This window comes from Lichenostomus cassidix, chromosome 4 (assembly GCF_008360975.1).
Source record: "Lichenostomus cassidix isolate B80296 chromosome 4, HeHo_3.0, whole genome shotgun sequence".
NCBI classification, from domain to species: domain Eukaryota; kingdom Metazoa; phylum Chordata; class Aves; order Passeriformes; family Meliphagidae; genus Lichenostomus; species Lichenostomus cassidix.
This window is the reverse complement of record NC_139484.1, coordinates 5736327-5760733: the sequence shown is the minus strand read 5'-3', so window position 1 is coordinate 5760733 and position 24407 is coordinate 5736327. Positions and strand designations below refer to the sequence as shown.

The following is a 24407-nucleotide window of genomic DNA, read 5'->3' as shown; positions in this document are numbered from 1 at the left end:
GAGCTGACTGACAGGCAGGGCTAACCCACCACAGATCTATCCATAACCCTATTTCTAAAATAATAGCACCAAACAAACAAACAAAAAAAAAAAAACCAAAACTCCAAACAAACAAAAAAAGCTGCTACTGAAAATGTAAAAAAACATAACAAGAATGATGGCAATCACTTCTGTTTCCTTATCAGAAGGAAATGAAAATGGTGCTGTTTAGAAATGTCAAATAAAATGCCTCCAGCATTTTAAATAAGACTTTAAAATATTACATTGAAATCAGCATTTTTCACCAGTTTCTTTTTAAAAAAAGAAAAACACCAAGACCCAAAATATTTACTATAAATTAAATATTAAAGAATAGTCATTTTTATTACATTGCCTGCATTAGCAATGTAATAATTTCTTTTGAAGAATGTCATTACCTCTAGTAAATGTTTAGTCCCCGTGCTTACACAAATCCAAACTGGCTTGATCTGAAATCAGCTGGACAGCTAAAGGCAGTAAACTGTTGATGCACGTGATAAATGGTATGTAATCATTTAGGCATCTTAGCCCAAATCCATTTCCAAATAAAGTAAAGAACACTCCGTCACAGAGACACCACCAGTCATCATTTGGGGTTTGGTGCAGGAATCACTGACTTCCATCCTGGGCAGCAGATGGAGTGTGGATGTCTGAATGCAGGAGTTTGGTATCCTTGCAGCTGCCTTTGGGACAGAGACAGGAGATGAGTAATGCTGTGACAGCAGCTCTCTAGTCATCTCTCATTCCCTTCTCTGCACACCTCCTTGTGTAGGCTTAGCCAGCTAGGCATCCCTGTGTTTAAACCATGTCTGTAAACCCTTTTCCATTGTGCAGCTGAGATAAATCACGGAAGATTTAATGTGGGGAAGCAGCCAGGTAACCTCAGCCCTGCTGATGCTGGTGTGCCCTGCTCTTTGGTTAAAATAAATAAAAGCCCTTCCCCTGAGATTAGAAATCCTGGGGAGCCTTTTTTCTGGCTAAAGATGAGTTTAAGTTTTCAACTTAAAAGGAAAAGGCAGAACATGAGAGAGTTTTCTAGTACAAAGTGATGAGAGGGTAAGAAAGGACTCTGCACCCACAGAAAAGTTCAGACTGACAGTGGTGGCAGAGCACAAGCAGGCAGATGTGTCTCTGTTTAGGAGACAGGAATGTTGTCCCATGTGTGCAGGGCCAGGTTGTTTTTTAATCTAGTATTTCAGCTTTAATTTGTGCCTCTGTCTGGCTTTGCTGTTTTTCTGTGTTTACAGAGTCACCTGAACAGTTCCATGAGTGTGCTCCTTTTGAAACTGGGAGGACAAAAATGGTCTATAACTATAGTAACGCTCTAAAATTACTTATCTTGTAAATTTCTTCAAGTCCTTTATTCATAATCAAAGCATTTTCAAGACAGTTACAAGTCCTTGTGGCCACATGAGTTAGATCTGGTTATGCTTTGCTGAGAAGATTATGTTCAGAGTATCTTTTGTGTGTTCTTTCACTCTGCCATTCATGAGTGAAAAATGATGTATCATTTCCTTTCAAATATTTACTGGATTGTCTGTTTTCACATTTTAAGTCTTCATTTGAAATAAGCAAGATAATTTAGATAAAACATTTTGATTAGAGCCAGAAGCTCTAAGTATTTCACTGTTTAATAAAATAGTGCTGCAAGATGCAAATGATTAAGTGGAACATGTTTTAGATACTTTAAATTGCATAGCTTAAAATTACATATGCCTTCGCGCTCCCAGATGGAACAAAACATTGATATACAGAAACCCATATTTTTTGTTTCTTAGTGACTAAAATGATTTCTTTTCCTCCACTCCCTTTTTTCTCCAGTATAATACTGTAGGAAATGGTCCTTCTTCACTGAAAGCTAAAATATGAGGATTAAGCCTTTAGGAACAGAGGTAGGTAACTTGGTTTGCAGTTTTACCTTCAGCTTATGGACAATTTATTTAAAGAACGATGCAGTCCCTTTAATTATCTTGAAAGACCATAAAGACATCATAAGTAATAAAGCTGAAAATAGGAGGCATCAGGGTCAGGTAATATGATTAGGAGTATTGTGAATACAAGTCAAGTCTCATTGTACTTCCCCTTTCTGAAAAGGTCAAGAGTGATTTTTGTTTAAAATTCTGAATGCTTTCTATTTGAATAATGAAAACAAGAAATAAAAGGTATTAAAAAAAATCTGGTTAATGCAAACCAGTTTAAATGTGTGTTTTCCTTCAGTGATGTAAAAAGGTCTGCGTTGCAGGAACAATATTATTTTCAGAGTTTATTGCATCTGTATTCAATTTCTGCTGCTTTCCTTTCTGAAACACGAAGCTCAAGCTGCATTACTGCGCGGTGAGAATTTCATCCAAATTGAATGCAGCTATATGTTTGCATCTTGGCAGTCTGGGAAGGAGGGTCACACATTTACAATAAGCACAAAGCACTTTGATGTTCTCTTTTTTGTCCCTGAGAAGAGGGCAGACTGCAGGAATGGTTTTGATAGCTTTTTCATGACAAGCTTATGTGAAACCAAACTGCAGACCCTGCTTTGAAGCAAAGTCAGCAATGAGGGAACACAGATTCCCAGTTAAAAATGAGAAGATTAAATAAGACAATAGAAATAAGGCAAGAAAAAGAAAAAAAATGGAGATTAATCAAAGCAGATAAATACATAAGTAAGAATAATTTGTGACTTGGGATCCTGGGCATTGTTTTTGGCTTTCTTATCTTCTTGGGAATTTTTTTACAATGCTACTCAATTCACTCGTTCTGTGTTGGGGTCGTTTTCTTTTTTCTTTTTAAATTTGGTGGAGCATTTTCTTTCAAAGTCCCAAGCTCAACCCTGACATTATGTTCCCAGCTGGAGGTTCTATAACAACCTGAGACTATTTCCTCTTGGAATAGAACTACATATGTTGTGGTTATGTTTTGATAATCCATCTTTACAACTAATGTTCAGGGTTATTTGCTGCCCTTGCTGTCATCTTGTTTGCAAGATGACAAAGGGATAAATTAAATTATATGGATTCGTTGACTTCGCATGTGATTTCTCAAGTGGTATTTTGACATTAACTTCTATAGTTACCAGTGGAAATTAATTAAGAAATTAATTAAGAAATGACTTACCGCCGGGAATTGTGAAATAGGTAATTTTTTTCCACTAGCTGGGAGAAAACTAGGGAAAAAAGTAGGTTTTGTTTTTAAAAGAAAACCAGCCTTTTGCTTAACTTATCTAGTTAATATCTATAAATACTGCAGAAGCATGAGGTTTAAAAATATTGTGAATACAGAATAAAATGGTGTATATTCCTTGCTTAAATTAAATCTTCATCGATATTGGTAGCTGAATAGCTTAATAGCAAAAAATAAACTTTTCTGTCCTAGTCTGTTACATTGGAGTCTGGGTTAAAAAAAAAAAAAAGAAAAAAGTTAGATTTCAGATTTCATATTATAAAGAAGAGCTGCTAAATAGCTGCACTTCATCTCTGGGCAGCTCAGCACTTTGAAGGATGGGCAGACTGAATCACACACAGAAGCACAAGGTAGTCTTAGGGATATTGCAAAGAGAATCATAAGACAGATGGCAGCACTTCCCTGCACCTGCCTTGGACAGATGAGCAGCCTTGCTTTGGAATCTTTTGTATTTCTTTAGAGTAAGGTGTCTGGAAGTTCAGTGATGTTTGACTTGGGCTTTTAATGCTAGTTGTTGTAAGACACAGACATTTTGCCAGTTCCACTGAGGTCATCAGAACTGCACCCTTGCATCAGCTGGATACAATTTAAATATTTAAACTTCAGAAACTCTTGCTAATCTCTTTTGCAGGGCTTTTATTTGCCCAACACATTGTAGTAATTACACAAATTTTGTATACTGGCACAGGTTTTTATAGACTTGGAAGTACTGTTAATTCATATTTCATAACCTTAGCTCTGTTAAGATGAATGGTCCCTGGCAGAAGGAAGAAAATGATAGAATAGATCAGAAAATATTTTCTGTAAAAGGGGTATAGGTACAAATGAATAAATAGAATAGAAAGCAAATATAGAGCTGAAGACATGAGTTAGAATCATGCAAGTGAACAGATGCCCTGCAATCAATATAAGAAGAGATGAGTATTTAATGAAACAAAAAAAAAAAAGTAGTTTCAGCTAAAAATAACATCTGCAAAATTTATTTTATGGTATCACAGCAGCAGGTGTTATGTGGCAGTAACTTAACTCTGTTTTGCAAAGTATTTTGCAAAAGCCAGATTGTGACAGCACTGCTTCAGCTGTCAAGTACCTTACTCCAAAAGCGGTCTCATCAGCTTCCCTTGAACTCATGCTATGCTTCTGGTGATTTCAAAGGGAGTACTTGCTGCTGTACAAAACTGAGAACTCCATTTGAGTACTAGACATGCCAGCTGGAAAGGACAAGACTGAGAGCTTGCAGGTCCTCATGTATTTTTACTTTAAACATATTTGTTACTGCCCCACAGAGTGCGAAGAGTAATCTTGAACCTCAGATGATATTCATCTAAACTATTTCCAGTTTTGGAAAAATAAAACCAGCCAAACTTTCTTCTTAAGTGTAGTTCCTGCCACTTCATATTATTAGGTGAATATTTTTAAATGTAGCCTTTTTTTTTTTTTTTCCCCCTGACTGGAAGCTTCAGCCCTTTGCTTGCAAGAACAGAATATATCCAATTGACAGAGAAGAACTTGGATGTACTTCTCTAAAATCAGCATCAAGACCCCAGGGAAGCTGTACAAACTCAGTTGCAGCCAGCCTTACCCATGTGGGTTGTCTTGAAAAGCCTGTCCATGAAGAATTTTGTCCTTGATTTTGCAAGGAGGAGAATACAAGTTCAGTGAAGTGATTTCCTTTCCCAATCAGGCATAAGTGATTTCCTTTTGAGCTCTGCAGCGGCATTAGAAGGGACTAGTGGTGGAACTGGATTTCAGCTGATGTGTGGTAGATCATAAACCTCTATTAAATTGTGACATGGTGAAGCACTCTGGTGAACTGGCGGTACTGGCTGGCACGTGAGGAGTAGAGAAAGGAGGTGATAGATGCAGCTGACAGAATGTGTGGCAGCAGCAAACAGGTAAAACTAGTGTTTGCTGCACTGTTTGCTGTGCTCTTTGCTCCAGAGCATTTTAGAAAGACACTAAAGCAAGGTTTTGCCTCCCCTGGAACAGTCTCAAACTGCAGCACCAATTGTAGGAGTTTGAGGAATAAAACAAGAAAATGAACTGTGGCAAATCTAAGGTTAGCATAGCATTACCTTAAAGTCCTTTGGAAACTAAGAAATTAAATGACTGAGAGAATGGTTGTATAGCATGACCTTGCACTAAATCAGGCTTGATTTCAAGGGAATAAAAGGTGGTGACTGCAAACACTGCTTTTATTTGACTTTGTGAAGAGTGCTCATGTGATGTGACTAAAAGTCGTGCAGAGCTACAGTATTCATAAATGCAAAGTAATGAATGCACTTAAGGACAAGTTAAATCAGCTGCACTGACATATATGCAATGTTGGGCTCTAATTCAGTTCTCAGCACTTAGGAAAGAAAGCTTGGAATTATATTAAAAAACCAGATAAGGCTCAGAGCGGGAAAGAACTGAGGTGTGGAAGAGGGGAAGTTCTTAAAAGAAAGATGAAACTGACTCTTGAAATGACAAAAAAACTGGGGAGGTGAAATATGATGGAGATTTAAGAAATCATGAGAGTATAGAAGAGGTGAATGGGGAGTGATTGCTCACTGTTTCTGACAATGCTGGTTCTAAAAGGTGCCCGATGCCATTATTCAAGCTGCAGTTCAAAAGTGGAAAAATAATATCCCTCTTCTCCCTTAGGGAGAGGTTAGTCATTTAAACTTATGCTTTCCAGAGGCAGGGAGTCCAAAAGAATAAGAAAAAAATTTGAGGATGCAGTGTCCATTAGCGACTATAAAACATCCTCCCTAAAACTGATTGTCAGATGCTGGTATGGTGTTGGAGGGAGGGGTTTTCTCCTGGCACATATTCTCTGTCACATTTATGCTCTTTTCTTGAACTCCTCTAAGTAACTTCTTGTTGGAGGTCAGGTAAGAGGGTAAGTAAACCTTTGTTCTGATGATGGAGGTTTTCTCCATTCGTATATTGTAAATCTACTGAAAAATTTAGGTGTCCTGAAGAAAAAGTGTAACAATTTGCTTACTTAATCAGGGCAAGTTTCAGAGTTAACAGCTGACAGGAAGCAGCACAAGTCCACTTTGAAGAAAAGGAAGGCCTGGCCTTCAGCACCAGGCATGGGTCTAATAGTTTTGGCTCTCTGCTGATATTTTGCTCCCTAAGTGCCTTGGTATCTGCATTTTAAACAACTATTTCTCCAATTATCTTACTTTAACTCTGTCTCAGCATATATTGAAAGAAAAGTCTCTCAGTGCTGTTACTGTTTTTTTCTTGTCTTCAATAATGACTCAGAATACCTGAACAATAATCAAGTTGATTGCATCCAGTCGTTAAATTTAGTAAAAGTTAAAGTTTTTAAAAATTACCTCTCTGCCACTTCTGTCTTCAGTAGAATGGCTTGTCAGGGAACCTCAAAACAAGAAACTTTCTTAACATCCAGTGTTCTCTACTTATCAGAGATCTGTTTGCATCTGTGACTATACGTCTGCTGTCATTCTACACAGCTGCATTTGAGAAACATCTTTTCCTGTGGTCTTCCATGCAGCTCTTCCCAGACACCTGTAACAATCCTCTTAGTTCATCTTAGGACTCTTATTAGGGTAGGGAATTGCTTGGGGTAGTCCAAGATAACTATTGGAATGAAAAGGTGTACTCAGTGCTAGACCAGCAGGAAACTCTAGTGATAATAGGTATATCAAGAATACTACTGTAATCTGGACTTACACTGGCATGAAAGAAAGTTTCTCTTTTTGGTTCTAAAATTTGTTAATGGCCTGTAAACACAGGAATTCTAAACCATTTAATTTTTTTTTTTTTAGAGCATTCTCTCTGTGTATACAGTTCACATGTGTTCAGCTATCACTTACTGATTTTTTTAAAGCATGTTTATATTAGTAGCCTCGATTTAGGTAAATTAAAGTTTTTAATTTTACTTTCACAAAAATTATGTCATGTTCTTCTGAATTCTCTGGCTTGCTATTATAATGTATACAAGGTCCATTTTTCTGATCTCATGGGTTTACTCAGGCTTTTGCATAGAGTCCTATAGAATAAAAGTTGAGCCCATGAGGTTTATGCTAACATGCAATTAGTTTGCAGGTTAAATGTTGAGGTAATACTTCAAAAGGAAAAAGTAGAATCAAAGGAAATAATGATAGAAAAACTGAACAAACAGAGGGTAATATATCTTTCTTTTGTTTTGCCTAATGATAGTTACTAAAGACATGTAAGCTTTCTTACATTGACTCTACTGTTCTCTGGCTTCAACAAGATGTTACTTTGCAGTATTCTTTAATTTCTTTAATTTATTTTCTAATAATCATATTAAGATGCCTGTGTTGTCTTATTGTCTAGGACTAGGTAACTAAAGACTATTTTTAACTGATAGAAGGGATACCAGAAAAAGTTAAGTCACTATTATTCACTGATGAAAAGCAAGTAGAATATTTAGATCCATGCGTTTTCTAACTAAGATCTACTTTTGTAAAATTATATTTTTTAAACACATTTCAAATGTGTTTTGAAATGTCTTTCAAACACAAAATGAGATTTTTTTTCCTTGATACCTGTTTTGTATTTTTTGAATGTGAACTTTTTAATAAATGGCCACTAAACAATACGTTCAGACAAACACGTTTTATTAATTTTAGAAATGGCTACACTAAAATAATGTAAAGCTCATCCTCAGGATAACCAGACTCATTAATTCAATAACCATATATCACATAACCTCCTTCATCAGAAAAATGGGTTTAGGAATTTGTATTGACCAATTATTCAGTTTAGTATTCTTTTTTATTCAGTCGAGATGGAGTAACTTAGAGCATCTGAAGCAAACTCTATTAGTATACAGTAAGCAGTAGTACTGTTTAGGTTTGTTTAGGGTTTTTTTTTGTTTGTTTGTTTTTAATATTTTATGCTTGCAGCAGCACCCAACAGATCAACAAATAAAGCTGACAAAGTAAAAATTGTCTTACTTTGTCCTCCCACAGCTTCTTCCTTAGGAGCTTCCTGTGGAGCTCTGCAGATTAAGCTGGAGAGCAGAAGTCATAGCAAGAGGGTTTTGATTTCTTAGGAGGGTGTGAGTTACTACTACTGTGGTAAGTACATAAACCTCTACCACCTTATAAAGAATGTTTTTTCCTGTCTGAAGGATTGTTAGAAGCCAGGAGTTGATCAGAGGAGCAGCTGGTGGCCCCACGCAGTTCAGTGTCACTGTTAGGGTGTTTTTGGAGCTCCCTGCTGTGCTGTGTGGAAGCTGTGCTCACCTCTGAAGGCAGGAACTTGTTAACACCTGGCCCTGCTGAATGCACCCTCACACAGCAAAAGGACAGGGTTTGGGCACCCCTTCCCTGAGCTGCTGAAAAATCAATTTCCCACGTGTCACACAGTGCTCTGCAGCAGTGATATATACCTGGAAACCTCAGCACAGTACCCAGGAGGGATATTGGTGTCCCCTGATGTCCTTCGGGCCATTAAGAGCTGATGCCAATGTGTGCAATTGTCCCCATGGCTTTCTTCATCATTAGCTTGTCCTTTATCTTGGCATGTGTTAGCATGAACTTTTGTTCTTGCAAGAGCTTCTTACTTGTACATTGCTTTCCCTTTAGTGGAGAATAAAAATTTGTTCTCTTCTTTTAGTGATGACATAAGAAAAAATAGTAATACTATATATTTATTAATATATGCTAAATCCTGGATTTATTTTAGGTCTAAGCCTAGAAAATGAATCATGCAGCAGATGTTGCTTTTGTGTTACCTATACTAGGAGTCAGGCTGAATGACTAGAAGAGGTGGGGAGGTAGAATTAACTACAGATTTTATCCATCTTTCTTCCTACCCCTCAAGTTATTTTTGTTTGTATGGTCATAGTGCTGAAAATGTGTAATGGAATAGTGCCCTAAGCTACAGTATTTAACAGAATATGATTGCACTACAAGCTAAGGAATTACATTTAAAAAAAATTAATTACTTGTTGCTGAATTATATTTCAAAACACAATGGATATATTTGTATTCTGCATTTTTAAAACAAGCTGACTTGTATATACTATGAAGGATCTTCAAATTAATTGAAGTGAATATTCACTGGAAAGGTATTAAAAACATGTCAGCATGTTCAGTAATTTATGAACTATACCTCCAGATTCTAATCTATTCTCCAGAATGCTTTTATTGTAGAAAATACTACTAAATATACTTTATCAAAAAAATACATACATTTTTTCAACCTTTTTATTCTCCTGTATTTTGAGCAGTGATCATAGCGCAGGTAGCATAAAAAATATATTTGTAATCAAACAAAAAGTTATGCAGGTTTTAGAATTAAAACTGTTTATGCAATGGATTTAAACAGAACTCTTTAAGCACATATTCATTCACTTTTTGAGATTGTACTTAGCCACAGATTACTACTAGCTGAAACTTTCCTCTCCATTCTGTTCTTAAAGCCTATAATTTCCTGCTGATGAAGTTAGTAATTAAAATAAAATTCTAAGGTGCTCACAAAAACAGACTGAAGAGTCCATGAGAAAAGCATTTGGTCTCCAAGGATAAGTTGCTTTCTTTTTTGAATTCTCCAGCAAGTAGCTTGGAGATAGTGAGGTGATTACATCTAGATTTCAGCTCCCATAATGTAGGAGCTGAATATAAAATGTGTTTGTTTTCTCTTCCTCTATACAGGGACTGCACCCTATACAAAGACACGGGGTGAGTGCAAAGGCTTTATCTTTTATCAGTGCAGAAATGAGCATCTGCTGCAAATGACATATTTCACAAAGTTTATGAAACAATGTGCTACAGAGCCAAGCCTTGCTCCTCCACAGTATTCACTTATTGAATGGAAAAGTGAACAAAGCCAGAGGTTTGATTATCACTCTCAAACACTTGAAATGCAAGCAGTGTTTTGCTACTTTACCTCATTTGTCTTTAAAGCTTCTTCATAGCTATAATCACCTTGCTGATTCACACGAGAATTGTGTTTTACTTTTTTTATTTTAATACTGTCATTCTTGAGCACAGTCAGCTTTGGTCCCAGGATGCTCTGACTTCCATCCAGTCTGTCAAAGTCCCTATGAATATGTGGAACAAGTGGAGGTTCACCTCTGTACTGAGAGACCTTACAGAAAGGAGGAAGAAGAACCAAACCCTCTGTGTGTCGATGCTGTGTGTCAGTTTGCTAATATAAATATGCCAGGAGCAGAATTTGTTCCTTGATAAAAGGAAAGGTAAAAACATGAAAATAATACTTGCCTTGGACTTCAGGTCGGTGTTCTCCTGTATGGCAAAGTAAATTGCACATGAATAACAATTCTAAAATAAGAAAGGAAATGCTTTCTTATCGATGCTAAAACATCATTTAGTTTTTGGTCTATAACCATTTTTCAATTACATTTATAACTTCAATGATGGAATTCAATTTGCTAAATTTATTAAATTTTAGCAATACATTTTTTGACTGGCTAAACTTTTCAGTTATTAGTGACAGCATAGTTGAGGATTATTCAGTGTTGCTTGTTGATTTTAGAAGCTTTTTCATTCTGCTGATACATTTTATCCTAAAGAGACTGTGCTTCTTCTTGAAACCATGTCACTTAGGAAGCATTTGGGTGAGGTCACCCTTGCTTAATAAAACTATTAAAGTGGAGTCCCAGTGAAATTAAAAAGAGGAAGGTCAAAGACTTGACCAGATCAGTGAAATATTTATAATTCTATCTATCCTAAAAAATATCAAGAAAAAAGTTATCTTTCAGCGAGTTTGTTGGCGATTTGAAATTTTCTGTCTTTGTAGAGCTTCTGAAAGTTTCTTTGGACTTGTTTTTGAGTTTTAACATCAAAGAAGGAGGAAAAAGTCCCATGTTTTATAGTTATAATAGATAAAATGATAAAATTAACTGGAATTAGTTATCATGATAAAATAAATAAATTTATCATGATAAAATTAACTGGAATTTAGGAAAAGTGTTGAGGACTTTTCAGTTGTGCACCTGTAGAAAATGTTCAATTTTATACAGTCTATAAATTCACGTTTAGAGTGATCCTATAGTAATCCTATGTAAGAATCACTCCTTTGCTTGATTGGTGTGGGAATGCTGAGGATTTTGTGCTATGAGACTTCCTAAACTTGGTAACTAAAATATGCAAAAATGTTATTTCAAAACTGATTCAACATACAAAGTAGCATTGTAATTTCTGGTTTGGTTTTTTTCTTATAAACCTCTGAATATTCCACTCTTTTATGCTGGGAAATGTCTTGCTCTTTAGGATTTCTTTATCTGAAAGATGCAACTTCTCCAAAAGTTTCAATTACCAAATAAGTGGGTTTTTAAAAATTGTGTTGATTCTGAAATGAAGATTATTTTTTCTTGAATGAATTAATATTCTGGAGAAGATTTACACTTGTGGTAAGTGCTGAGATGGCTCACTCTGAAACAGGGTTACAAAACTATTTTCTTATGAGCCAAATGCAATTCTATTCATTTGCAAAAATGAAAGCCATTAAATATTTAGAAGCAGAGAGAAAATGGAGATTGAAGAAAAGGAAGGCAAGTTTTAAAGGATTTTGGTGGTTGATTCCAGTTAAAGCTTTCTAATAAAATCATACTTTGTGTTGTCAATATATGTAAATTAATCTGGGTAATTTACATTATGAAGGTTTATATACCCTTTTTATTTTGTTGTCAATTGTTTTGGCTCCCTGAAAATAAATTTTAAGTCTGTTTCTACAAAACAGAGATATGTTGAGCCAAAACTGTCTTTTTTTGATCCATAATTTTTTCTCCTGACTGCTACCAGACATACTAGAAAAACAGTCAATTCCATTCACAAACAGATCGTTAGGAAGAGCTGGTTTTCCTTACTTCCAGATTTGAGGAATACTCTGTCTTATGTGCTGCATGAGAATAACTTCTATTATAAGCAACCCTCCTGTGGTGAATCTGCTGAGTGAAAAAAAACCAAGGTACTTTTTGTTGAAATACTCAAAGATTGAGAAGTGAAGAAATAATCTAACCGCATTGCTGCAGCATTGGATTGTTGCTGCTCAGATTGGTTTTTTCATCTAAAGTAACATCATTTTCTTCTATCCAAAAGATTAGAAAAAATACCTTAGATTGATGGGATTGCCTGTATTTTACATGTTATTGAAGGAAGTTATTGTTCAAGAATAAGCAACTTAGAGTACTCTGAATCAAAGGAGTTCCACTAAGAGCTTTGAGAGAAAATGTAGAAAACCATTATGTGTGTGATTAAGGGGAATTTTTGTGAAATGCAGTGAGAAGGTAAGCTTTCTTCCTTGAGGATGTTTCAGTATAAAAAATTATGTTTCCTAGAAGCCCCTAAATACATACTGTCTTCCCCAATATTTATGTGCAGGATATTTATTCTATCCACCACTACTGGATCTTGTAGCTATGGTGAAACAAGTTAAATTTTGTGGAGAGAGAGATGAAAGAAGCAAGATACATTCAGATTCTGTCACCTTTGTTTGTTTTGAGTATCATGGGAATGAAGACAATATACCTTAGTGTTATGGTTAATGAAATACATAACATGGAGTGTTAAAAGGGTAATGCTTTGAAAAAAACCACAACCAACCAAACAAAAAAAAGTGTGATTCTCTACTTCCTTTCATTTTAAGAGCAGTAATTTCAAGGGGGAAAAAAAAACTCTTCAAAATTTTCAAGCTGGGGCTCACAGGGGAAGAAGGTTTGGGTGAGCTCTTCAGGGTACTCAGCAGGTGGATTTTCGGAGCACTGGATGCTAAACTTGGATGCTCTGGGAATCTCCTGTTTCTAACTCCAGAGGAATGGTTTGGTTTGATGAAAGTGAAAATAAGGGAGTATGGGTTTAAATTTCAATATTTTAAAGTATCCATAACGTGTTTAGTTTCAATTTATTAAAGTATCCATAGAGTGTACAGGTTTTCTACAGGAGTGTAATATTTACTAATATTTTTGTGTTAAATATTCTACCATTCATGTTTTTCCTTGGCATTGAGCATATTGAAATTATTTTCCTTTCACTGATTCTTTCATTGCCTGAATGGACTAATTGGTATATATTTTTTCCATCTGAAGTTGGTTGTCTAGTCAAATTTGAAGATACTTAGGGTCTTTGTGGCTTGGCAGAGGTTGGTATATTACACTGGAGATAGTTCAGTCTGTATTTTGCTGGAAAAAGAAATGGTAAATGATTAATACTGAGTGTATTTTCAGCTCCAGAAAAAGTGTAGCATTTTCCAGTATGAGAACTTGCATATAAAGGAATTCTTATGCGTATAGGATATTGGTTTACACAAAGCTTGTTGCTTTCACAGATGGTTACAATATTGCTGAATTTTCTTCTGATAGTTATTCATGCATAAATTTGTTAAGCATATGTCAGGAGGATAGTTATTTTTTTAGTATTTGTGTATTTGTCGTCCATTGTTGAGGAGAACAGAGGATGTATGCCTGTGATAGGGAGGCATTTTGCAGTGGAAAAATTCAATTTGCTTGGTATATACATTGTGTGATTTATAACAAGTTTGGTGACAAGTATAGCTACTGGCTTGACTGCTGTTTAAAAAAAAAATCAGTTCATTAATCAATATTCATTTTTCATACAGAAACATTATTATTTTTAGGCATCTAAAGGCCATGAATACCCAAGAGTCAACACATTATTAAAACTGTTGAGTGTCGCACTCATCCATTTGTTTCAGTTTAAAGGCTGACAAAAAATTTCTTCTGGAATAACTGGATCAGAATTCAATGTGCCTGTTTGCAACAACAGAGCACCCTAATGATAAAGTGCAAGACTATGTAATAGAAACGAATGAAGTGTAAAATAAAATAATAGAATAACATGACAAGCTAAATGCTTTCTGCAATGCAGTATTCTTGAAAGTGAGAGCATCATAAAAAAAAAGTTACTTTCATATTTCCTAATTTCACATAGGAGATATTCCTGATTTATCATCTACCTCCTTGAACAATATTTTATTGTCTATCTGGTTTAGCAGATCTCTGGATCCTAAATTCAGGATTTAGTATCCATGGTAGCTGCCATGGAATAAATCCTAACTCAAATATGCAGTAGGTCAGGACTAAATATTTTGTGTTCTCTCTTTTAATATATTTGGTATATAATTTGCAGAGTATTTACACAGTTTCAAAAGAGAGGCTTAAAATTACTCTGAAATTGCAACTTGCCAGCTTATTTCAAGTACTCCAGAAGTGCAACACAACTTTTCTGACAAGCTTAAGCCTGCAAAGGTGAGACCAAAGAAACACACTAGGCTAAGGAACAATGAAGGAAATGCTGTGTAAGTTGGAAAATGTCTACAACCCCAGCCTTCCTTTACTACTTTTGAGGTCACTATTCTCTCTTTACACCCAGTTAAATTGTGGTCAGCCTGCACAATTAGTCTACAATTAAGGAAATGAAGCTCTCTGAATAAGTGAGCAGAACACATGCCTTGAAGCTCTCCCACACTCCTTTGTGGAAGGCAGCAGGCAGCAGTGGCACTGGCATTGCCTCTTGTGGTTCAAAAGTTTGTGTTTCCAAATATTTTCAGTTCCAGGGCAGAGTGCAGCACATGTGGCAGTCGTAGGGTGGGGTTTGCCTGTTTTGGCAGCACAATGCATCTTCCTCTCAAACATGAGGACACCTGAGACCTGCCAAAGCAGCAGATGGGCAGCCTGGAGGGTGCAGGGGGCAACAAGGAGACTCCAGAGCTTCCCCACACTTCATGTTTAAGATTCTCTGTGAATGACCAGTGGTTCAGATCAGTTCTGATGGAAACTGGATTTGTTTGCCATCCACAGCAATTTTCCCATCCCTCTTCCCACCTCTGTGAAATGGCAAACCGGAGGTTATGTGGCACTGTGTCTAGGTCTGAGATAGGGGGGATTCCTTCCCTAATAGCCACAGGTGGTCACCCTGTAAGTCAGAGATTTGATTACCCATATCATTGGCTTAGCTTGCATAGCTGCAAATGCTATTAAAGGTAATAAAATTATCCAACCTTTACATCACTGTGCTGTGGGCAAAGGATATTGTTCTCAGCAATCAGCGTTTATGTCCAACCATTTAACACTGGAGAAGCTGTGCTAATGGCTTTCTGTGACATTTTTGAAAGGACAGCCATTAGATCAAACGGGCAGGTATGTAACAAGTAAAATGTAGCATTCAAATATTTGGGAAGAAATGGAATTACCAACTTTGTTATTAAATTAAATTAGTAAACGAGGCTGTGCAGGTCTTAGGTGTAGAAACTGATCTCTGGCTCTTTCTTTTCCCAGTCTAATAATTTGCTGCTGGGGACTGAAACTAGAGCTGATGGTATGATTGGATTTGCAGAATGATATAGTTTGTAAGGCTTCAAATTAGTAGAAGAGTGAAATGAAATTGCAAACAGGTAGACAAAATAGCCAAGAAAAGCAATTTGTTGCTTTAATTACAAGCAGTATGAAGGAGGAAGGGGGTTTTATGGATGGTATTATGGACCACTCACATTGCCCTTGGCATATATGATCATTCTAAGAGGGGTGGACATCAGCTCCAGGGAAAGGAACAGCGATGATTCTATCACCTTATTGCTGGAGTCATGCATTACCTGCACTCAGATTTTGCTTTCTCCCTTTGAATAAAAACTGTTTTCTACAATTATTTTTAATACCTGAAGGACATAACGTCCAAGCCATTGACTTTTAAGTGATGTTTCTCTTCCTCCCTAAGTAAATATGGTAAACACAGTGTATTGAATCAGAATGCTTGTGTGACGCTGGATATTTATTCTGGTTATTACCTGTTCACTGAAAAAGCTCATATCTGGTGTATGCCTGTCAAATCCTAAATAATTCTTGTGTGCTATTGAATAATGTTTTAGATCAGTGAATGTTTGCTCTTTTCTATCAGAGCAGATAATTGAAATATTTAAGCATATAGAAGTGACATAAATGGTGTTCATTACAGAAAAACCTAATTTTACCTGTATGGCGCAGTCAGGATTATGGTTTGATTTGGAGTCTCATCTTATTTTTATTCATTTGACTTCAACAGAAACCACCTTCTAGTCATTATTTAATCCTTAAAACTAGTAGTACTGCTAAGGTCAGCATGTATTCAATAGAAACTGAACTTAATGCTAGGAGTGAAAGTTCTCAGAAATTACTTTTCAAGTGTTAGCGAAATAAGTGAGGAAAATGATTACCAGCATATCAATTTGTAACTTTTAAAACACTTAGAATATGTAAATATAAAGCCATAAAATATGGCTGTTAATACCATGACTTCTAAGTATATATGATAATGTAATTGAAAGGTCAAAGAGAAGACCTCTTCTTGTAAATACTTAAATGAGAAATCTTTGCTCATGAATTATTCTTGTTAGGTGAGCAGGAATGGGCATTTCATTAAGTATTGCTCATGGGAATAAGCAGTGCAGGATCAGACCTTCAGTGCTTTGGAGTACTAAGTAGGAACTCTATAATGTCACTCTGATAAATTTTTTTAATCAGTTTTACCTGATGATCTGGTTAGTTCCCAAAGCAACAGGAATAGAAATCAGTCCAATTCCAAAACGCAATGTAGAGCTGCTTCAATTATTGGGTAAAGTGCCAGTTGAACATTGCACACTGTTGAAAAACAGCTGATTCATGATCTATGGGAAAAGATTCCTCCCCATAGGCTGTTTCACTATGGAACTACACTCATGATGAAATATAAATCTGGTGTCTTAGTTGCTGACTAATTTTATATCTATTCTTCTACCAACTCAAGTCTTCCTGTTGGGTATTTCATTCATTTCTCATGTTCTTGGCATTTTAATTTGGGGCTTCTGCATGTCCAAATGACTGCAAGAATGTTCTATCTTCTGCTGTTTTCCATCTGTGAATCAGACTTGGTCACATTCAGCAACTTTGGTCACATTTGAAGGCAACAAGAATGAGGAAACTGTGAAGGGTTTGGGGTTTTTCCTCTTCCTGAATCCTTGGGGTTAAGAAAAAAGCAGAATTACTTGTTCAGTATCCAGATAGTAGTTTTATGTTTGCTAAATTCTAATGAAAGGTATCAAAATTCATATATTGCTGCAGCTGTATAATGCAAAAATAATTTGAAGATTTTACAGGCTTTATCCTGAGGTAAGCTATGAAGCTGGATTTTGCTTTCCCTTGTGTAGATACCATATTACAGAAACTAAGTCTAAGTCTCCAGTTAAAAAATGACTGTGAATGGCCTGATTTATATTTCAGATTTGTGGAGCAATTAACCCTGGGGTTCTTAGGAAAAGCTATAATCAACCCTTCTCTCCTCAGTCTGGTCCCATATTCTTTATCTTGGCTGTGTTAAAATATTTGAGGGCTAATTACCTAAATCACCTTCAAATGTGTAAAGGTCTTGTTTCAACGTTGTGAAAGAGTGCATGTGGTATTTTACTACTTGGTTAACATTTGTGCATAAATATTTTCAGTTTTAATTACTGCGCTGAAGTTAGATCTACATGCAGAGGATAACCCTGCATTTCACAACTTTTATTGAGTTGTATTTAGACAGTGGAGTCACAACATCTGAAACTTTATGCTATCTGTTGACTACTCATATGCAAAAAAAATATCTTCAGAGAGGAGTTTTCTGTATACATGCACACACTAAACATTTTCAATAAGAAAATAACAATAATAATTATTGGATATTATTATTCAATTATTATTCAATAATAATAACAGCGTTTTCCACTTCTCAGCTGGTTTAGGCTGCTCCACATAATACCAATTATTTCCTCTGTCTTAATACAACTGTAAAAAATAGCAAAAGATTACAGGAGATGTATCACTCTGGCTTGTAGTACATATGTGCTACAGTATGCTGCTTGCAATGTGCAGGTATATATATATATGCACCATATATTTGGGGATGGGGAAAGAGATTATTTCAGTGCTGGCATGTGCTGATTTCCTCTGGGTTGCCATGCTGATGGGTCTCAATCCCTGGAGTTCATGAGCCATAATTTTTGGGAAGGTACAATGACATCATCACTCTGGATTTGAGAGCAGAAGAACTTAGACTATATCCCAAAACCGTGCAAGATCAAAATGTCTGTTTGGGACGACTTGAAATCACTTAACATTGTCCATTGCAAACTGCAGAACCCCAGTTCTTGCTTGGTGAGTTTATTTAAAAGAGGCTTGAGGTACAGCTTTTTGCTGAAATTGGCACATGGGAGAAATGCAACAGCTTTCTCAGGAAGTTAGAAGGAGAACTTTACTGGGAAACTTTAGAAGATCATAAATTTGGAAGATTTAAACCAAAACATTTAATCAACATAAAGCATTTCACTGAACATTGACTTAGCAAACTCTATCCACTCAATCCTAAATTACCCATATTTCATGAAGAAGAAATTAGAAAAGAAAGAGAGAAAAGAGAGAAAAGCAAGATATAGTTATCTGCTGTAAATCTTTTCCCTTAAGTGCTTGAACAAATTGAAATGAGACATCAAAGAAAAATCCCTTGCTGGTTCTATTATGATTTCATTTCCAGGCTGGTACTCCAGATCACCAAAGAGAGGACCCACTCAGAACAGGGAGGCTTTCTGGGTGCTGTAGCTTCTGAGGGTTGTAGATCAAGAAGGAATTTTGGAAGGGAAAAAAAAAATGGACTGAAGTGGAGTTCAAGAGGTTCAGGAATCACTGGACACATTCCCAGCAGGTCTGTGAAAAGTATGGTGAGGAATCAGCCTGGCTATAGTTGAAACACAAGAATGGATGACTTTGTTTTATTCTAGTTTAGTGCATTTTAGGATCTGTCTGAATTGACATGGAAGTAACATTCAAATGCCATATAAGGGGTGCATGAAAAGTGTTTAAGGAAATTAAAAATATCATGATTTTCTTGAAGTGTTGATCCCAGTTCCTCCTGGAGTTCTAAAAGTATGAGTACTCTGCCAGAGAAAATAATTCACAATACAGTGTTATTGTGGTTAAAACTGTGATGTTTCAATAAAAATCTGTGGTTTTTTAAGGCTCTATACTTCTAAGCTCTTAATGATTATCGAATCGTTAGTTTTATGTATCCCCAAGGTCTTGTTGTAGAGATATACAAATAAAACACCAACTCCCCACAACTTTAATGGTTCAGTAAATAGTTCCTTACTTGCAAAAACTTCTGTAAATTTATTCAAACTGCACTTGTTATGCATTGTTTCATTGACAGAAACAATGGTATCCTAATCTAAAGCAAGTCATGTGGGAGAAAGTAAAGACTATTAGTAGTCAATCTGTGGCATTTCACCTAAATTCAGTATTTTTCTAGAGGGGTGTTTAATTTTTTTTTTTCTCTATGTTTAAATATTACCACTTAAAGCACAACTTTCCTCAACTCTTAAAGTGAATCTTAGCTATCTAAAATACTGTAAATTGTTTGAAAGAGTGGTTGTTTGCTGATTGTGTAGGTTATGTGATGCATTGACTGATAATCAGTTAATTATACTGGCACTTGAGAGGTTATCAGTCTTGAAAAGAATTCACTTTAAAGTTATTTCAGGTTCTTTGTGAATCTAGGCAGACACTTGTGCATCAAAGTGCATACATTTGTAAAGTTTGCTGAGAATGCTGAACTACACTTAAATCTGATGTGCAAATTATCTGGGTTTTTTATACATGGTACAGTGGTTTGCACTTTAACAGTACCCTATACACAACCCCATAGATACACACTTTTTTATCATTACATTAAAAAGGGTGTAAAGTTGAGCATTTCATTTTTAGGAAGTGCTGCAATTAAGATGTGCCACTAGAAGTTATCAATTTTACACGGGCAAAAGCCTGCTACTTTATATAATTAAAAAGCCATGTTTATGGAATTTTGCTGTGAACAAAAAAGAGAAACCAGAATATCAAATATCACTTGGTAGGTAGGTATCAATTAATTTGGAGAGGTAAAAGTAAAAAAGCACTGTTAAAATAAAAGCATTATGGTCTGCCATGCTGTTGTTGATGGTCATCCTCCAGGACAACTCTGTAAAAAGTAGATGTGATTTGTGCATTTCTGTCCCCTCCAGAAATACTAGAAGGTTTTGTCTTCAAATTAAAGAATTGTCCTCAAATCTAGAAAGGTATCAGGATAATACCTGAAGGAAAAAAGAAGACACGAGTAAAAATGCCCCAAACTAGGTCTTTATAACATTGGGTTGTGCTTTCCTAGCCATTCTTGGCTTTCCTTTGGGAGTAAAAACTTGCATGTAAAAGGTCAGGGTTTTCATCTGTTGAGATCAATGGTAGTCTGTCCACTTACTTCAGTGAACAGTGAATCATGTCTCAGATTTCCAAAGCTGATAATGGTGTAAAAATAGGCTTGCACTCTCGGACTGTGAGAAACAGGGAACACCTTGGTCAGAGCATAACTCTGTCACTAAAAGAAACAAAAACCAACAACCACCACCAACAAAAACACCCTAATTGTAGAAAAGCAAAGCAGAAAAGAAGGTGAGGTTTCTTGGGGAATAGTTACTATTTATCTTAGAGCAGAGATGAACAAATCTGGAGGTGTTTCTTTTAATCTGGTTGGTGGATAGTGGGGAAGAACAGCCGTGACATGAACAGTACAGTCTGTGCTCTACATGTGATGAACATGTTTCTTACAAGCCAGCTTGCTCATTGTGCTGTTGCTGCTAATGAAACCAGGAGTGCTTTGTGACAGCAATATGCCACAATCCTTTCTGGTTGGAGAAGAGAGGACAGCATTTCACACTGGGTGTCAATCCTTAGCCTGGGATGATGTGAAGAGCTGCAGGGAGGTGCAGAACAGTTCTGAGGCAGGAAAACATCTCCCCCAATTTAAAGCCAAAAGGTATGTGTACGTGCACAGACTTCCACAAAACACTGCCATTTATATACTTCAATATCGAGATTTATTTTCAACTCGTAAATATTGGCCTACAGCCTAGCCACAGTCAACACACGTATCTTGAATCAAGGATTTGTGATGGCCAAAAACACTAGTCAGGGCTGTATATGAAAATAATATTGCACTGGGACTTGCCAGGCCGTAATTTCCATTTAAAGTGCAACTGCTACAGGACTACATGTATGCCAAGTAACCAAATCATAATTTTATTCTTATGTTGACATATTTAAATTTTGCCTATGATGAGTCTGTGGATATTGTGGGAAGGACCCCTTTACAGGCAGTAAAGTGTGGTTTCAATTTTTGTTTTGGTTTTGTGGTTTCCTTAGCCTAAAAAGAATTCGGAATGAAAATACACAGTTCCTTTTCATAAATGCAAAAACATAACAATTACATAGCCAATTATTTAGTAAAGATTAGGCTTTAAAAAAAATCTTTTGTCATATAGTTTGTCAAAGGAGCTGTAAGATGAAATATGATCAAGAGCATTCATAATTTGAAACCTACTGAATGTTGAATGCTTTGATTTATAATTGATGCTTTAGATACATTATAAGTGTGAAAACTTCAGATAACTATGGTAGTTTACACACAGACATAAAGGACTGTGCACTAAAAGCTCTATTTTAATGGACCTGATCCTGTCAAAATATCAGCAAGCAAGAAATAATGCTGCTAAATACTGAATTCTATTTCACCCTACTGATGAAATACTCTGAGGATAACAGAGCTTCCTTACAAAGTCATTTTTTTCTAAAGAAGACTAGTTGTGTTTCATAATTAAACAATCAATAGCATGCCTTAGAGATCTGCGATAAAGTAGATCCCATTTTGTCACTCAAGATATCCCTGCAAGTTTGCTGGCAATAACTGTTTAATAGATATATGACAGAGAAATTTGGGGGTGAGTATAGTCAGAGTTCTGCAGTTTGTGCCAGTATTTCACTTTTTCTTATATTTAGAGCTCTAAAGCTGAAATATGTGTATCCTCAAATGGAACATGAAAAATTCTTTCAGAGAGGTAGGTTAATAAACGAGAACAAAAGGTACAAAGAGAGAATTGAAACCTTGATGAAATGGGGAAATGGGACCACTGGTGCACCTATCAAGGGTCAGCTGGGATGTAAGGCCTCCCAGTAGCAAGGCATTGAAGAGATCTAAGGAGCTGTGCATAAAAATGCTGCAGATTCATCAGCACAATGTGTGCTTCAGAGAGAGAAACGCAGGCGTAGCTAAGGCAGTTCAAGAGGCCAGGCTGGTCCTCATTGCTGAAAACTCCAAATGCAGTGCTGAGCACTAATTAGGAGTAGGCATGGCATGGCATTCTTCAGTCTGTGTTTTTGAAGGTTTCCTCCAAACTTATTATATTCAAAGGATGGAAAAGCTTCAATAAAAAAAAAACCCAAAAAAAACAACCAGCTTTTGATTTCTAGCTTAGTTTAAAACTCAGCCTTTTATAAAGTTACTGAAAATGAAGAGCAGATTTCTAATAAAGGAGCTAATTATTATTAAAATTCTAGTGTCAGCAGAACACTTCATCCTCGCAGACAGAAATGAATTAGTAGTTCACAGATATTTGTTCTAAGTTTCCAATAAATACATGGCAAAAATTCAATAATGTTCATTAAATACATAAATGGAAAAATTAAAAATAAAGATTTTTCCCTTGTGATTTATTATATAGTGTTTTTGAAAAGCAAAGTTGAAGAACGAAGTCACTATCTGGCAGGAAAAGTACTACAGAAATGTTAATTAAATTGTATAGTCATAAGCAAGCTAGTGAGCAAGAAAAAAGCTCCCCTGCTTAGAACTGGAAGCCATATTTATTCTGCCTGGCTGCTTAAAGACGTGAAAAGATTATTTTCGATATTAAAGTGAAATTTAAATAAAGCGCACAGAGCAGCATTGCTAGCGCTTTTCTCTTTGAATTACACCAAATGAGGAAAATCAATTAGGAGGTCTTTCATGATTAAGACGTTGGAAACAAACACAGGGAGGGTTTTGCAGGTGCATCTGGGGCATGATTACATTATGGAGTGATGACAGAAAAAGTGAAGTGGAGCACAAGGAGGTGTTGTGCCTCTGATGGACATACTGGGGAAACTGGGAAAATACAGGAGCAAACTGGGAAACTCCCTGGGCTGTGCTTGAGTGAATTATCAGCTTGTTGTTGGGGAAAATGTTCCTCAGTGCTTCAAACACATGAGGTTTCTGCACACTGAGCACCAATGGCTGGGATTTTTGCTATTTGTGCTTGAATAATAGTTTGCCTATTTTATTTTGCTCTCCACAACCCTGGATTTTGAATGCTGTGTTCCTTCTGTGAGTCTAACGCCTTGAATATTGATTGGAAGGGGCGTATGAGAATTTTAGGTCTGGTTAAAAAATAAACCTGAAACCCCACCCAAACCACAAAATGAAGAAAAAAACAAAACAAAGAAAAAAAACCCCAACCTTTTATCTCCATAAAAAACAAAACCAAGGAAAAAAAACCCTTTTATTTTTGTAGCTCATGATAAAATTACATATCTCTGTTGAAAGTGCATTCCCATTGGTGTAATGAGAGTCTATTTCTCAATACAACTGCAACACCCCTCAGCCCCAATTTGCTTAATTTAATGCAGCTTCTAAGTAGCACTGAGCTTTACTTTAGGGCAAAAAAACCCCACAAACCAAACCCTCTCCTTATATTGTACTTCAAAATGATTATTTACTTTAAACTGTTATATTAAAAGGACTCCTCAGAAGGGTATTCTGGACACCTGGTTAACATTAAGAACAGTTTGCCAGAGTTTTGTGTAGGGATACAGAGCTTACTCCGAGAATTTAATCAAATATTTTGCCAGCCTTATGTGGGTAGTTCAGCTATGCACACGGATGTTCCTCAGCAGGATTATGGTAGTTCTCTCTAAGAAGGTACATAGCTTTCTTTTTTACATCACAGGGTTTTGTAGCACTTTTTAATAATAAATACTCCTCCTCTCTGAAGGTGTTTCTTCATACAGCTAGAGCTTTTAGATCAGCATCATTTCTTGGCAGTGATTGCCAGTGCTGTGGTTTTAATAAAAACAGTATCAGAGGATCATGTTCTGAAGCATATTTTGTAAAGCGAAATTGCATAGGCATATTCTGCACAGGCACTTGTTTTCTAAAACTTGACATTTGTAGAAGTTATTTGAATAGTTTGAATGAGCTTACTGATCCATTCACAAGGACTTCTTGTCTCATCTAATGTGAGGGATATGTTTGACAAATCTGATGGGAAATAAGTTTCAACCTAAGGAAACTAGTGCAGTGTTTTTTTGTGGGGTTTTTTTGGTTGGTTTTTTTTCCTGTGATGAACTGAGGTACTGAGTAACATTG

General features: G+C 36.1%; 1 long non-coding RNA gene across 1 annotated transcript in view; it reads left to right on the top strand.

The window, feature by feature from the left end:
- Window positions 1-1837: 1837 nt before the first annotated feature.
- The window catches only part of LOC146437730 (uncharacterized), a 63632-nt gene continuing 41062 nt past the window's right edge, over window positions 1838-24407 (top strand). Inside the window, exons 1-3 of the long non-coding RNA XR_014851962.1 lie at window positions 1838-1910; window positions 18681-18864; window positions 20867-20987. This is a non-coding gene — a long non-coding RNA (uncharacterized LOC146437730). The remainder of the gene's footprint in view (window positions 1911-18680; window positions 18865-20866; window positions 20988-24407) is intronic.